The sequence below is a fragment of the Lepidochelys olivacea genome (assembly GCF_965140295.1).
Source record: "Lepidochelys olivacea isolate rLepOli2 genome assembly, chromosome: 2".
NCBI lineage: Eukaryota > Metazoa > Chordata > Testudines > Cheloniidae > Lepidochelys > Lepidochelys olivacea.
The window spans coordinates 249765985-249779653 of record NC_140412.1 but is presented as its reverse complement, the minus strand read 5'-3'; the positions used below and the strand labels follow the sequence as shown (position 1 = coordinate 249779653).

General features: G+C 45.7%; 1 protein-coding gene across 4 annotated transcripts in view; it reads right to left on the bottom strand.

Annotated features, from left to right (window-relative positions):
- The window catches only part of NCAPG2 (non-SMC condensin II complex subunit G2), a 125578-nt gene that overhangs the window by 72211 nt on the left and 39698 nt on the right, over positions 1-13669 (bottom strand). The window lies entirely within an intron of this gene.

Below are 13669 nucleotides of genomic sequence, written 5' to 3'. Positions count from 1 at the left end.
GGGGCAGGGAGTGGGGAGAAGGTCATCCTCTGACACTTTTGGTGTTTGTCATTACTTGACAAAAAGTAGAAATTTCATAGGGATTTCTTTAAATTGGTTTGAACATTTTATTTAATCAAACAAACAAACAAACAAAAACTTAAGTATATCATCCACCATATTCTTCAAGCAGTATGTGTATGTAAATAATTAGTAAGTTTAATTTACTCCTTAAATTCAGAAAAGGCAATCTTGTAATAACCTAAAATTAGAATTTACAATAAATAATAAGCATTTTTGCATCAGTACCCCCAATATCAGTCTGAAATTGATGAAAGTAGCCCTGGTTCTAGCAAACACAAGAATCCTCAGTAGCTTTAAAAAGGGAGGATAAAATGGTTACCTACCTTTTGTAACTGTTGTTCTTCATATCCGTTCCATTCTAGGTGTGCGTGCGCCCATGTGTGTAGTCGTTCGAGATTTTTGCCTTCGTGGTATCCATAGGATCAGCTGTGGCGCCCCCTGGAGTGCCGCGCTCATGCATCAGTATATTAGGTGCCACCAGCCCTACACCTTCTCAGTTCCTTCTTCCCAGCAACTCCAACAGAGGGGCAAGAGGCTGGGTAATGGAATGGACATGAGCAACACATCTTGAAGAACAGTTATGAAAGGTAGGTAACCATTTTTTCTTCTTTGAGTGCTTGCTTATGTCGATACCATTCTAGGTGACTCACAAGCAGTGCCCATGGAGGTGGGCTCAGAGTTCACGGTCACACAGCTAGCAGCACTGCTCTACAAAGCCAGAGGCATCATGAGCTTGCTGGGTAAGTGTGCAATGAGATATGAATATGTGGACAGACAACTAGGAAGCAGCCCTATAGATCTCTTGGATTGGTACCTGTGCCAGGAAGACCGCTGATGACGCTTGTGCCCTAGTTGAGTGTGCCGTCACGATTGCCAGCAGAGGCACTTGCGCCAGCTCATAGCAGTAGGGGATGTAGGCAGTGATCCAGGACAAAATCATTTGAGCAGACACAGGGTGACCTTTCATTCTGTCTGCCACTGTAACAAACAACTGCATCAACTTATGGAACGCCTTTGTCCTGTCTATGTAGAAGGCCAGCACCTTCCTGATGTCCAGGGCGTCGAACCTGCATTCTTCATCTGACGTATGAGGCTTTGGGAAGAAGATAGGTAAGTATATGTCCTGGCCCTTTCATTCACAGCAGACACGACCAGTGACACCGATGGAGGGTGCGTGTAGAGGTATTTGAACCCTTTTGCAAGGATCTAATACTTCTTTTCCATCTTGCAACAAGTCGGTGGAATGGAAGAGGGGGTTTGCCACAGCCATTTGGCAATTTTAAGACCCATGGGTGGACAGGCAGCGTGACCCGGGCTGGGGTGGAGGAGGATATAACATTGAAGAGGTCACTGGACTCTTCTGCGACCTCCTCAATTTGTAGGTTAAACTTAGCAGCCACTCTTAAGAAGGGCCTGGTGCTCCTTGAGATTGTTGGGGGGGACTACCAATTTGGGAGGGATCTGCCACCGCTTCATCTGGGACGACTACACCACTTGTGGAAGAGCAGGTTCCCCCTCTCTCTCCAGGGATGGCTCTTTAGGCGCTGGGGTTCGGTGTGCTGCTCCCGCATCGGATTTTGCACTGCGTTCCAATTCCGGGGCTGGTGGTGCCAGGGCTGGTTGGTCCAAGGTGACCAGGGAAGGCTGGTGAGAACACTGGACCGGCATTACTGGCACACCCCGCGGGTACCAATATGGCCATTGAGCAGGCCACTGCCCCCGCTGCACATTATCACTGAGGGTGCCACACTGGTCTCACGAGTCGGCAGTGCATCTCCCCTTCTTGGTGAGGGGCTGAACTCCCAGTTCGACTCGGACCACTGCCCTTCTGGTGATCAGGGCGGAGCAGTCGAGGCCTGAGTCTGCCGACTGACTCTGATCAGCAACCGGCAAGGTGAAAGCGAGGAACAGCACCTTCCCAACAAATGGTACCAGGGAAATGGGACTGGTGCCGTGACAAGGAGCGGTCCTGCCCGGGCGGGGATCAACATCTTGGAGACCATCTGGGCGAAGGTGAGCTGGGCTACGGCAATCTCTGATGGGAAGCTCACCAATACTAGTGGTATAAGGACCAGCGCTTCAACTCCGGTGTCCCATGTCTTGTAGATGGAGAGCGCGTTGAGGACCTGGGCCTTCTAGTCGGTGACCTAGGATACGGTGCCGGAGTCCAAAGCCACAGAGATAGAGATCTGCACCTGTGGTCCAGTGATCAAGGGTGCTCCACCACCCTATGAGGCGGTCCCATGATTGGCTTGCCCTTAGACGTCGGGGTCTTAGCTGAGTCTGCTGCCTGGTTAGGTGCCAGTAGGCCTACTTGCTCTTTAGCCGCCAGGGCCACTTCGGGCAACGATGGCCCTGGGAGAGACCATGGTTCCCTACCTCTCCCTGGAGTCGGATCCCTAGTCGGGCTGGGGGGGACCAACCTCCGCAGTAACCCCGTGAAGCACCAGGGTGGGCACATGGCCTGACATTGGTCCTTTGCCCAAAGATCCTTGCCCTTCTGGTGCCAGGAGGCTCTTCTTCTTTTGCCACTTCTTAGGCAAGCCAACTCTACGGATACTGCTAAGGCAAAAGTCTCCGACAACTGTGCATGTAGGCGCACACACACACACCTAGAATGGAATCAACATGAGCAAGTACTCAAAGAAGAAAGCATTTTACTGGGTTGCAAGTAAATGAAGGCTTTTGTTCCACTGACTCACCTGGCAGATGATGCTTTTTTAAAAATACCACTGAAACCTGACTTAAGAAGAGTAGATTGCCTTCACACATTACAATAAGGTTGCAAGGCAACAGTTGCCAAATGCATAGAAGGAGTCAGAAAAACAGTCTGAAAAGTATGCATGTTTTCCTACAAAAACTGCTAAAGTGAAAAGTGCCTTAGAAATTCAGATAGGGTCCTGCTATTTGTTGTAGTGATGAAATTATTTGAACTGAGAATTAGGAATAGCATCAGCATTAACGATGCACAAAAGAAAAGGTAATGCTTTTATATAAAAAATTGCACAGCTAATTTATTGCCATGTGTTTATCTAAATCTAAGATGTATTTCATAAAGGAAATATGTTCAGTACTGGTGTATTTTCAAATCACTTGTAATGCATGTATTTCTCAACATTATTGTTTCCAAATTGAACAAAGATTACACTCAAAGTGTTCTGCTGTTTGGTATTAGTGCAACATAACCCCCCTTTCCAAAACCCCACAACTATACAACCTTTAGAAGTGTAAAATGCATATTAATTATTATTTGTATAACTATAGTATCTAGAGGCCCTAGTCATGGGCCAGGACATCATTTGGCTAGGTGCTGTATAAAATAGAAAAAAGTAACTGCTCCTACCCCAGCGAATGGTACTATTTGAGCATAAGAGAGACAATAGATGAGGAGTACAAGAAAATAAATGAGACAATACTGATGAACATGATAGGCAGTTGTCTCAGCACGAGTGACCGAATTGTTGTCACTTTTTTGTGGGCATTATGGAAAAGGAGTTTTAAGGAGGACTTTGAAGGTGGATAATCAATGAGTTTTGCAGATGTTTACAGGAGGAGCAGCATGGGAGAAAGCACGAAGATGCTTGTTTGGAAATTTAACAACTGGGAGATTGAGGTTGGCATCATAGGCTGATCAGAGGTGGAAATCAACTTCTTGATAGCAAATCACAGAGGATAGCAGAGAGTGAATCAGGATAAGGACAGGCCATGAAGTGCATTCAAAGTGAAAACAAGTAGCTTAAGTTTGATGTGATAGAGAAGGGGGAGTCAGCAGAGCAATGCAAAGAAAAGGGTGACACGGTCAAGTGATGAGCTAGCAAAATGATCTTTGCATGCTCACTTAACTAAGGAAGACCTGAACATATTTTTCTGTAATTTACAAAACAAATCACTTTTATATTGTTTCTGTGATACTCACTTCACTTACATCATGGCAAAACTGTTTATGAAGCTATCACTGGTTCCAAGTTAGGTGGTACACAGTAAACAAGGTTAGATTAAAATAATGTACAGGAGGGGTAATATTAAACCAAATTCAGAAAAGAATAAGAAATGTTGCTCAAAAAGAAGTTAAACATCTGGTGAATCAGCACTGAATGCTACTCTCAACGAGGGGCATACTGGCCCCTAAGTGGTCCCTTCCTCCCCATTCCCTACATAGATCTCCTTTGTTTCCTGACATCTTGTGCCAGATGGAGAGGGGGCAGAAACTCAAGTGCCAATGATGTAAAACAAAGGCTGAACACAACATATGTCTCAAAGCCTATGCTGAAGCTGTATTACACAACAAGTGAACCTTCCCTTTCAACTTCCATTGAAGTTTCCAAATCTCACCCCTAGGAACTATCCGGGTAAACTGCTTCTTCATCAATCCTGAGACTACAGCCTGCATCAGAACTATCATCCTACTTCACTGAAAAGATCTTTCACACTCAGGAAGGCTTCCTAAAGAGGAGATAACTTACCTGTAATTGAAAAGGAGTACTTGTGGCACTTGTAATTGGAGATTCTTCAAAATGCATGGTCCCCATCTGTATTCCACTGTGGGTTACACATGTGCACCATGCACCCAGAGTCAGAGAATTTGAAAGCAGTGTCCTTTGGTCTATACATGCACCCAAGCCATGTGCTTCCATCCAAGGCGACAAAAGGTGGGCGAGACCGAACACATCTCAAGTTCATTCTCCATCGTGAAACTGACAGATCTGAAGCAGAGGGGACTGAGGGCAGGAAGTGGCACACAGATAGGGACCACACATCTTGAAGAAACTTCAGTTACAGGTAAGTAGCCTTCTCCTCTTCTTCGAATAATGGTTCCTATTGTATTCCATTGTGGGTGATTGACAAGCAGTACCTACATTGGAGCAGGGTGTGAGGATAAGGATGGAAGGGTCAAGTGGAGAACCACCATGTCAAACAAGGCATCCTAAGTTCCCTCTAAGCTGCATGACCGCCCAGCAGACTATCAAGTACCGCACACTTCAGGTGCCCCTCCGTCCACTGCTGCACTGCTCCTGCTTTCTGCCTTGGAGCTCCTGGGAGCCTCCTGCTTGCGGTGCAGAGCAGAGAGGGAGGGAGAGGGCATTGATGTCAGGGTGTCCCCCTCCCCTGCACCCCATCTCCACAGAGCAGCGGAAGGGGCGGAGAAGAGAATATGCATGACAGGGCTCAGGAGTGGGACAGATGGAGCTTGCTGGCAGCTGCTGTTCTGTCTGAACAAGCAGGCTTCAGACTGGTGAGCACCGATCTACTTAAAAGGGTAGCGTACTTAAAGGAGCAATGCATGTCTCTGTCTCACACACACACACACAGAGTCTTTCACACTCACCTCCAAACACATACCTGTATTATTATTGTTGTTACTTCTTGATACTTCTTTCAAAGTGTGTTATTTTAGTTTTTTGACTGGTCTATGCATTTCATAATTTTTATTTCTCTCACGCTTAAATTTAATTCGAGTAGTGAGTTCTAAAATGCCTAACCTGTCCTGGTTGGAGTAAGTATCCCTATGGTAACTTTTTAAAAATATATAATATATCTAGGTTTTTTGTTTCTACTGGTGGCACACATCTGCACATTACCTCAATATGGTGCACATAACAAAATTCATTCCACACATGGATGGAAAATATTAGAGGGAACATTGGAGGCATCCGCTGCCGAGTCCTGGACCAAGGCATTGTGAACATGTGGACAGAGCTCCACATGGTTGCTCTACATATGTCTATGCGAGGCACATCCTGAAGGGATGTCGTGGTCATTGCTTGAGCTCTAGTAGAGCTAGCCTGTATGCCAGAGTGGGGAGGTAGATTCAACAGCTGATAGAGTTTAATGTAGTCAGAAATCCATTGGGAGATTCTCTGGGTGAAGATGGCCTGTCCCCTGATTCTCAGTGTTGTTACAATAAACAGTTTAAGGGACTTCCTGATTATTTTTGTTCTTTTCAGGTAAAAGGCCAGAGCTTGTCAGATGTCGAGGGAATGGAGCCTATGTTCTTCTGCAACTGTGAATGGATTGGTAAACATGAAACCGCTGAGAAAAAAATTCAGGCATAGGTGTAAGGAAACTTTATCTTTATGGAATACTATGAATGGCAGGTCCACCATTATAGCTCCAAGTTCCCAAACCCTTCTCACCGAAGTGATAGCAACAAAGGCGGCGGCCTTCATGGAGAAGAGGGACTGAGAGCAAGATGCCATTCATTCAAAGTGTGTGTGTGTGGGGGGAAACTGTTAATACCAAGAGTACCAGATTCAGGTCCTATTGAGGTGCAATCTTTTGCAGGGGTGCAAAGGTTCTTAAGAAGCCTTTCAAAATCCAGCGGTTAGCAGGTATGTAAAAACAGTAACCCTCCAAAGGAGGATGGAATGTGCTGAGCACGAAACCTGATGTCTTGAAAGATAGAATGTAGTCCAGGATTTGGGGAATCTTCACAGCTTCTAGGGGAATCTTTCCTACTCTTAGAGAGAATGTCTTGTAATGCCAAGGAACATGCCTGTTCTATAGTTTATGCCCATCCAAACAGCACACTCTGAGGTGGAGTGGACATGGATTGGGATGCTTGATCTTGCAATTGTATTGGATCAGAAAGATTGGGGAAGTTCAGGATGGTAATCAGTGGACTGGATGACATGTGCAGGAGATTGGGGATCCAGAACTGTCTGGGCCAGAAGGGTGCAATCAGAATGACCGTCGTCTTGTTTCATCAGATTTTGTATATCACACAAGGTAGGAGAGGTAGTGGAAGAAAGAAGTAGTTGAATTGGTCTGACCAGCAGAGAAAAATGGTTACTAAGCTTCTCGTAACTGTTGTTCTTCAAGGTGTGTTGCTCATGTCCATTCCAATTAGGTGTGCGTGTGCCACGTGCAAAGCAGCCAGAAGATTTTTCCCCTAGCAGTACCCATTGGGTCAGCCTGGGCACCCCTTGGGGGTCGCATCTTCATGGTGCTCAATATAGGGCCCTGCCGATCTGCCACCCCCTCAGTTCCTTCTTACTGCCAGTGAGAAGAAAGAAAGAAGTACTGCCAGTAAGGCTAGCTGGAACACCCTTAGATCTTGCCTCAGCAAGCGCATCTTTGCAGTGTCCTGGTATATAGTTGTTTATAGTCAGTGGTTTTAGTAGTTATATTCTAGTTACTAAATATAACTATTTAGTAGTTATATTAATTTGGGCCCCCCACCCCAACACCAGGACATGCCTCGGTCCCTGGGTTTTAAAGCCTGCGAGGACTGTGGCAAGTCTATGCCCAAGAGCGACCCACACACTTCGTGTTTGAAGAGTTTGGCAGAGAGCCATTTGAAGGAGCACTGTAAGATCTGCAAGGGGTTTCACCCCAGAACCCTAAAAGACCAGGACCAGCATCTCAAATTCTCCGATTCCTACAATGGAATACAGTAGGGACCATCACTCAAAGAAGAGCAACCTGGATTTGCCCTCCCTGCATTCACCAATATACAGACTGCCTGCATTCCTGGTGTTCAGTATATGCACTCATCAAGAAGTTCTGGACACCCTAAAAGAGTCTTGATCCAAGACCTATGAATCCGATCCATGTGCCCCCTGGCTTGTGAAAGAGTCATAAGCAACTGATGCCACACAAAACTGAAAAAGCCAACAACTCATTCATTCACCTACAAAACAGAAGAGACTATCGTCATGTTTCTCACCATTGAGCTCAAAGAGGTCTCTGTAACATATATTTACAAGCCATCAAAGATACTTTTCAATTTCATCAGACTGCCCACACAACAACCAAGTGTACCATATGAATCATAACTGGTGATTTCACCAGCCATACCACTCAATAAAGCTAGACAGAGAACAGGGACGATGGACGTGACGTGGGCAGTCGCTCATCAATTAAGCCTGATTCATCACCTGAAGCTACATAGTTCTTTTAACAGTTGCCGGTAGAAACATAGAAAATTAGGGTTGGAAGAGACCTCAGAAGGTCATCTAGTCCGATCCCCTGCTCAAAGCAGGACCAACCTCAACTAAATCATCTCAGCCAGTGCTTTGTCAGCCAGGGCTTTGTGTTTATACTCACACGCATAGAAGTGTGAGTATAAACCTGACCTCACCTTTGTTAGCACTTCATTAGCTCTCACACGTAGAAAATTGGTGCTAGACCCAATTTCGAGATAACATCCTCCTCCACTTGGAATTGAGGTACATGCTTCTGCCATTCCTATCTTTACACCGTTCTGATGTCAGTTCAACTTTGAAAGCAAACTGAATCATAGAATATCAGGGTTGGAAGGGACCCCAGAAGGTCATCTAGTCCAACCCCCTGCTCAAAGCAGGACCAATTCCCAGTTAAATCATCCCAGCCAGGGCTTTGTCAAGCCTGACCTTAAAAACCTCTAAGGAAGGAGATTCTACCACCTCCCTAGGTAACTCATTCCAGTGTTTCACCACCCTCTTAGTGAAAAAGTTTTTCCTAATATCCAATCTAAACCTCCCCCACTGCAACTTGAGACCATTACTCCTCGTTCTGTCATCTGCTACCATTGAGAACAGTCTAGAGCCATCCTCTTTGGAACCCCCTTTCAGGTAGTTGAAAGCAGCTATCAAATCCCCCCTCATTCTTCTCTTCTGCAGGCTAAACAATCCCAGCTCCCTCAGCCTCTCCTCATAAGTCATGTGTTCCAGTCCCCTAATCATTTTTGTTGCCCTTCGCTGGACTCTCTCCAATTTATCCACATCCTTCTTGAAGTGTGGGGCCCAAAACTGGACACAGTACTCCAGATGAGGCCTCACCAATGTCGAATAGAGGGGAACGATCACGTCCCTCGATCTGCTCGCTATGCCCCTACTTATACATCCCAAAATGCCATTGGCCTTCTTGGCAACAAGGGCACACTGCTGACTCATATCCAGCTTCTCGTCCACTGTCACCCCTAGGTCCTTTTCCGCAGAACTGCTGCCTAGCCATTCGGTCCCTAGTCTGTAGCTGTGCATTGGGTTCTTCCGTCCTAAGTGCAGGACCCTGCACTTATCCTTATTGAACCTCATCAGATTCCTTTTGGCCCAATCTTCCAATTGCTCTAGGTCCTTCTGTATCCTATCCCTCCCCTCCAGCGTATCTACCACTCCTCCCAGTTTAGTATCATCCGCAAATTTGCTGAGAGTGCAATCCACACCATCCTCCAGATCATTTATGAAGATATTGAATAAAACCAGCCCCAGGACCGACCCTTGGGGCACTCCACTTGATACCGGCTGCCAACTAGACATGGAGCCATTGATCACTACCCGTTGAGCCCGACAATCTAGCCAGCTTTCTACCCACCTTATAGTGCATTCATCCAGCCCATACTTCCTTAACTTGGTGACAAGAATACTATGGGAGACCGTGTCAAAAGCTTTGCTAAAGTCAAGAAACAATACATCCACTGCTTTCCCTTCATCCACAGAACCAGTAATCTCATCATAAAAGGCGATTAGATTAGTCAGGCATGACCTTCCCTTGGTGAATCCATGCTGGCTGTTCCTGATCACTTTCCTCTCATGCAAGTGCTTCAGGATTGATTCTGGTCGGCATTCTCCAAAGATCTTGACATAGCTGTCAGACTTATTGAACCAATACTTAAGAACTACATCCACTTTACTGATGTTATGTGTCGCTCTGCTAGGAGAAACCTACCTTGTCAGAGGGAATATAACCCCTGCCTAAAACCCCAGTCAGTTATACTGTAGGAGGCATATAAAAATTCTAAGACCATGTCTTTGCCTATGACAATAGTCGCTAGCAAACATTTGCTGTCAAAAGTCACTCAAGAATGCCTAAAATCCTAGCAGAACTTGATAAAAATAGATGGATATGACCCATAACAGCAAAAAAACTTGGTCAACCATACATAAGCTCTGACAATAAAAAAAATGAGTGGACATTTCAATATCTCAGCTGATCAGATCACCCACTGAATGCTACTCATTGGGAAGGTTAAGCAGACCACTACCAACTAGTCATTATTCCAGCAAACACCCCTGGATATATCCCACAATCTAGATCTTACAGTGTCTTTCACCCTGAAGGAATTGGATGCTGACATCAATGCCTGAAAACAGGGAAACCAGCAGGCCAAGATGACGTCTGAAGTGGGCAGATAAAAAATTTCTCCCCACATACACAGAAGTGGCTCTTGAGTATGATCAATACCAGTTTCATCCAGCTCAAACTCCTGAATATCTGGTAAAAAGCCAAGGCAGTGGCCCTTTTTAACCATCCAACCCAAAAAACTTTCAACCTATCTCACTCTTGTGTGATATTTTAAAATTGTTTGAACGACTACAGTTACTCTGCCTTACACCAATCATCAAACCCTTTCTTATCAACAAACATAGGCTGGTTTTTGCTGGGATCGGTCCCGTCCTGTTCAGCTTCTGAATTTGACAACATATTGAAGATGGACATGAAAGGGGATTAATTATAGGAGCAGTGTTTATTGATCTCTCAGCCACTTATGATAGTCAGTCATCGAGGATTCCTTGCCAAGGTACTAACATTAACAAAGAACCACCACTTCATGAAGCTAATACAGACTATACTGGAGGACTAAAGATTCTTCATGAACTTTTGTGGCAAACGGAGCCGATGGCGATGACAGTAGAATGGCCTCCCACAAAGTATTGTCTTAGCACCTACATTATACAACATCTACACAAACAACCCTGGAAAAAGGTGCTTTATCACCACACACACAGCACAAGGAGTTTGACTTTAATACTCTGGTGAATGCACTTAACCTCGCCAAGTACAGTAAAAGCTTTGTTATCCAGCATGTTGGGAAAGGGGTGTGCTGGTTAATCAAAAATACCGGTTAACTAAGAGTTACACTTACCAATGGAATACCAATTTTCAAAGAATTAGAATATAATAAAATCAATAAAGAATAAAATAGTATACAGGTACTCACCAATCCAGTAGTAGTACTGCACTGCAGAGTGCTTGGTTTCTTGAAGCACTTAGGTGTATACAGGTCAAGTTTTCTATACAGTAGGTTATCTTATGACACTACATATCGTTATGGGCAGTGCATGGCGTACACCCAGATCACTAAATACACTTAAAACTAAAACCATACTGAACATAATGTGATCTTTCTTTGATGATTCAGAAGGCACTTCAGGATCTTGCAGTGCCTCAGTGTCATCATTATAAACATCAATTCTCATTATAGATGTAAAAGGTGCAGGAGATTGGGCTGAATCTATAATGACCCTATGACAAACCCTGAAAGCTGCTTTTTGAATACATTCCTGATATCAGCTTGCTTATTGTCTCCTACCTCTTTTCCATAGAAGAGTGCAGAATGTGCAATTGCGTCACCTCCTGGTCAGTATACTAGTCCCAGTTACTAGATTGAAGATTTGTATTGGGAGATATCAGAAATACTGGTTAATAGAGCTTTCTAGTTGATAAAGTGCCGAATAACACAGCTTTTACTGTACTATTACTCCTGGGGAATTCTGCGCCACTACACATGCACAGAATTTATGTCACCTGCAGACGGGGAAGCAAAGGGAAGCCACAAGAGCGGTCACGCGACTGTCCCCAGCAGTATGTTTCAGGTGCCCGGGGCAGCCAGCAGAGATTTAAGTTACTGTGAGGCAGGACTGGGGAAGACCCTGCTGCTGGCTCCTACCCTGCATTGGGCTCAGCTGCTAGTTCTGGCTGGACAGGATGCGACTTCCTCTTCCCCCTGCATGGCATCCAGGACCATCCCCAGGTTTCTCCCCCAGCTGCAGGAAGCTCTGCAAACTTCCCCCCCCCCCCCACTGCTTCCTGCACCCATCGTTCCTCAGCTGCAAGGGGAGGGATCCCTGTATAGGGAGCTGCTCCCCCATCTGCCCAACCCCCATGCACCCAGACCCCCTCATACCCAGACCTTCCCGCCAAGCCTCACCCTCCAATATACATTCAGACCCTCCCCCCAATGAGCCTCATTCCCCCTGCACCTGGACTCCCACCCCACCGAGCCCCAACGAGTTACACCTGGATCCCAACCCCACTGAGCCCGACTCCCCCAGCATCTGGATCCCCCATTAAGCCCCCCACACTCAGACCCCCCACAACTGCTGAGCTCTATCCCTCCACATACAGACCCCCCACCACTTTTAACTGGACCCCCCTGTAGAGTACCATCACCGTTGCACCCAGAACCCCTCCAACAAACCCTTGTGAACCCAGATCCCCCTCACACCTGGATCCCCCACTTAGCTGCCCACACCCAGATTGCCCCACACAAAACCCTCTCAACCCACACCTGGATCCCCGCCCCAGTAAGCCCCTCCACTTTTGGATCCTGCCTTGCTGAGCCTGCCTGCCCACACCTGGTGCACCTGGCATGGAGGAGCGGGGCCCTGGGATGTTTCTGGGGTAGGCCTGGTCCTTGCACTGTGCCAGGGTTGGGTGCAGCCTCACCGCTGAGTCCGTGTCCTGGGTGGGAGCTGCACAGTGATCTCCCACCTCTGTGCAGCCAGTGGTCTGTGCTTCCCAATGCCATGCTGGAGCCTCCACATTTATATGACAAATAAAATTTGCACAATCTTAAAATATTGTGTGCAGAATTCCCTCAGAAGTATACTATGTATCCAACCAACTATGGGCAAATGAAGCAAAGATGCAAGTCAATGTATTGGCTGCTTACACAAAGCTGATGGAGGATGGGCCAGCTGGCTGAAATTGGAAGGCCTTCTCCTTTGAGATCTCTCTCTAAACTGGATAATCTGACTGCTGGAAATACTTCTGGGAATACTGTCGGATTGTTGCTACTGTTATTGCTGACACTCGTGGAAACATCTCTCTATCACTGGGCTATAAAATCCCAGCAAACAAGGGACAATGCTTGAAACCCAGTGAAGGCATTACACCAGGCAAAAACAAACTATCAAACTAACTAATCGAACACTAAGGTACTAATACTAACTATAACTATATACAAACAAAACAAAAAAAAGAGAGAGAGAAGGAGAAGAAAACTCTCTGAGTTAAGAAAAGGGTGAGGTAAATACCACACAGAACACTCCGACTTAAGCTGCAGACAGTGAGAAGGAAGTGAGGAGGGTCAGGGCAGTGCCGCCCTGTCATAAATATAAAGGGAAGGGTAAACCCCTTTAAAATCCCTCCTGGCCAGAGGAAAACTCCTCTCACCTGTAAAGGGTTAAGAAGCTAAAGGTAACCTCGCTGGCGCCTGACCAAAATGACCAATGAGGAGACAAGATACTTTCAAAAGCTGGGAGGAGGGAGAGAAACAAAGGGTCTCTGTCTGTCTATATGCTGCTTTTGCCGGGGATAGACCAGGAATGGAGTCTTAGAACTTTTAGTAAGTAATCTAACTAGGTATGTGTTAGATTATGATTTCTTTAAATGGCTGAGAAAAGAATTGTGCTGAATAGAATAACTATTTCTGTCTGTGTATCTTTTTTATAACTTAAGGTTTTGCCTAGAGGGATTCTCTATGTTTTGAATCTAATTACCCTGTAAGGTATCTACCATCCTGATTTTACAGAGGGGATTTCTTTACTTCTATTTACTCCTATTTCTATTAAAAGTCTTCTTGTAAGAAAACTGAATGTTTTTTCATTGTTCTTAAGATCCAAGG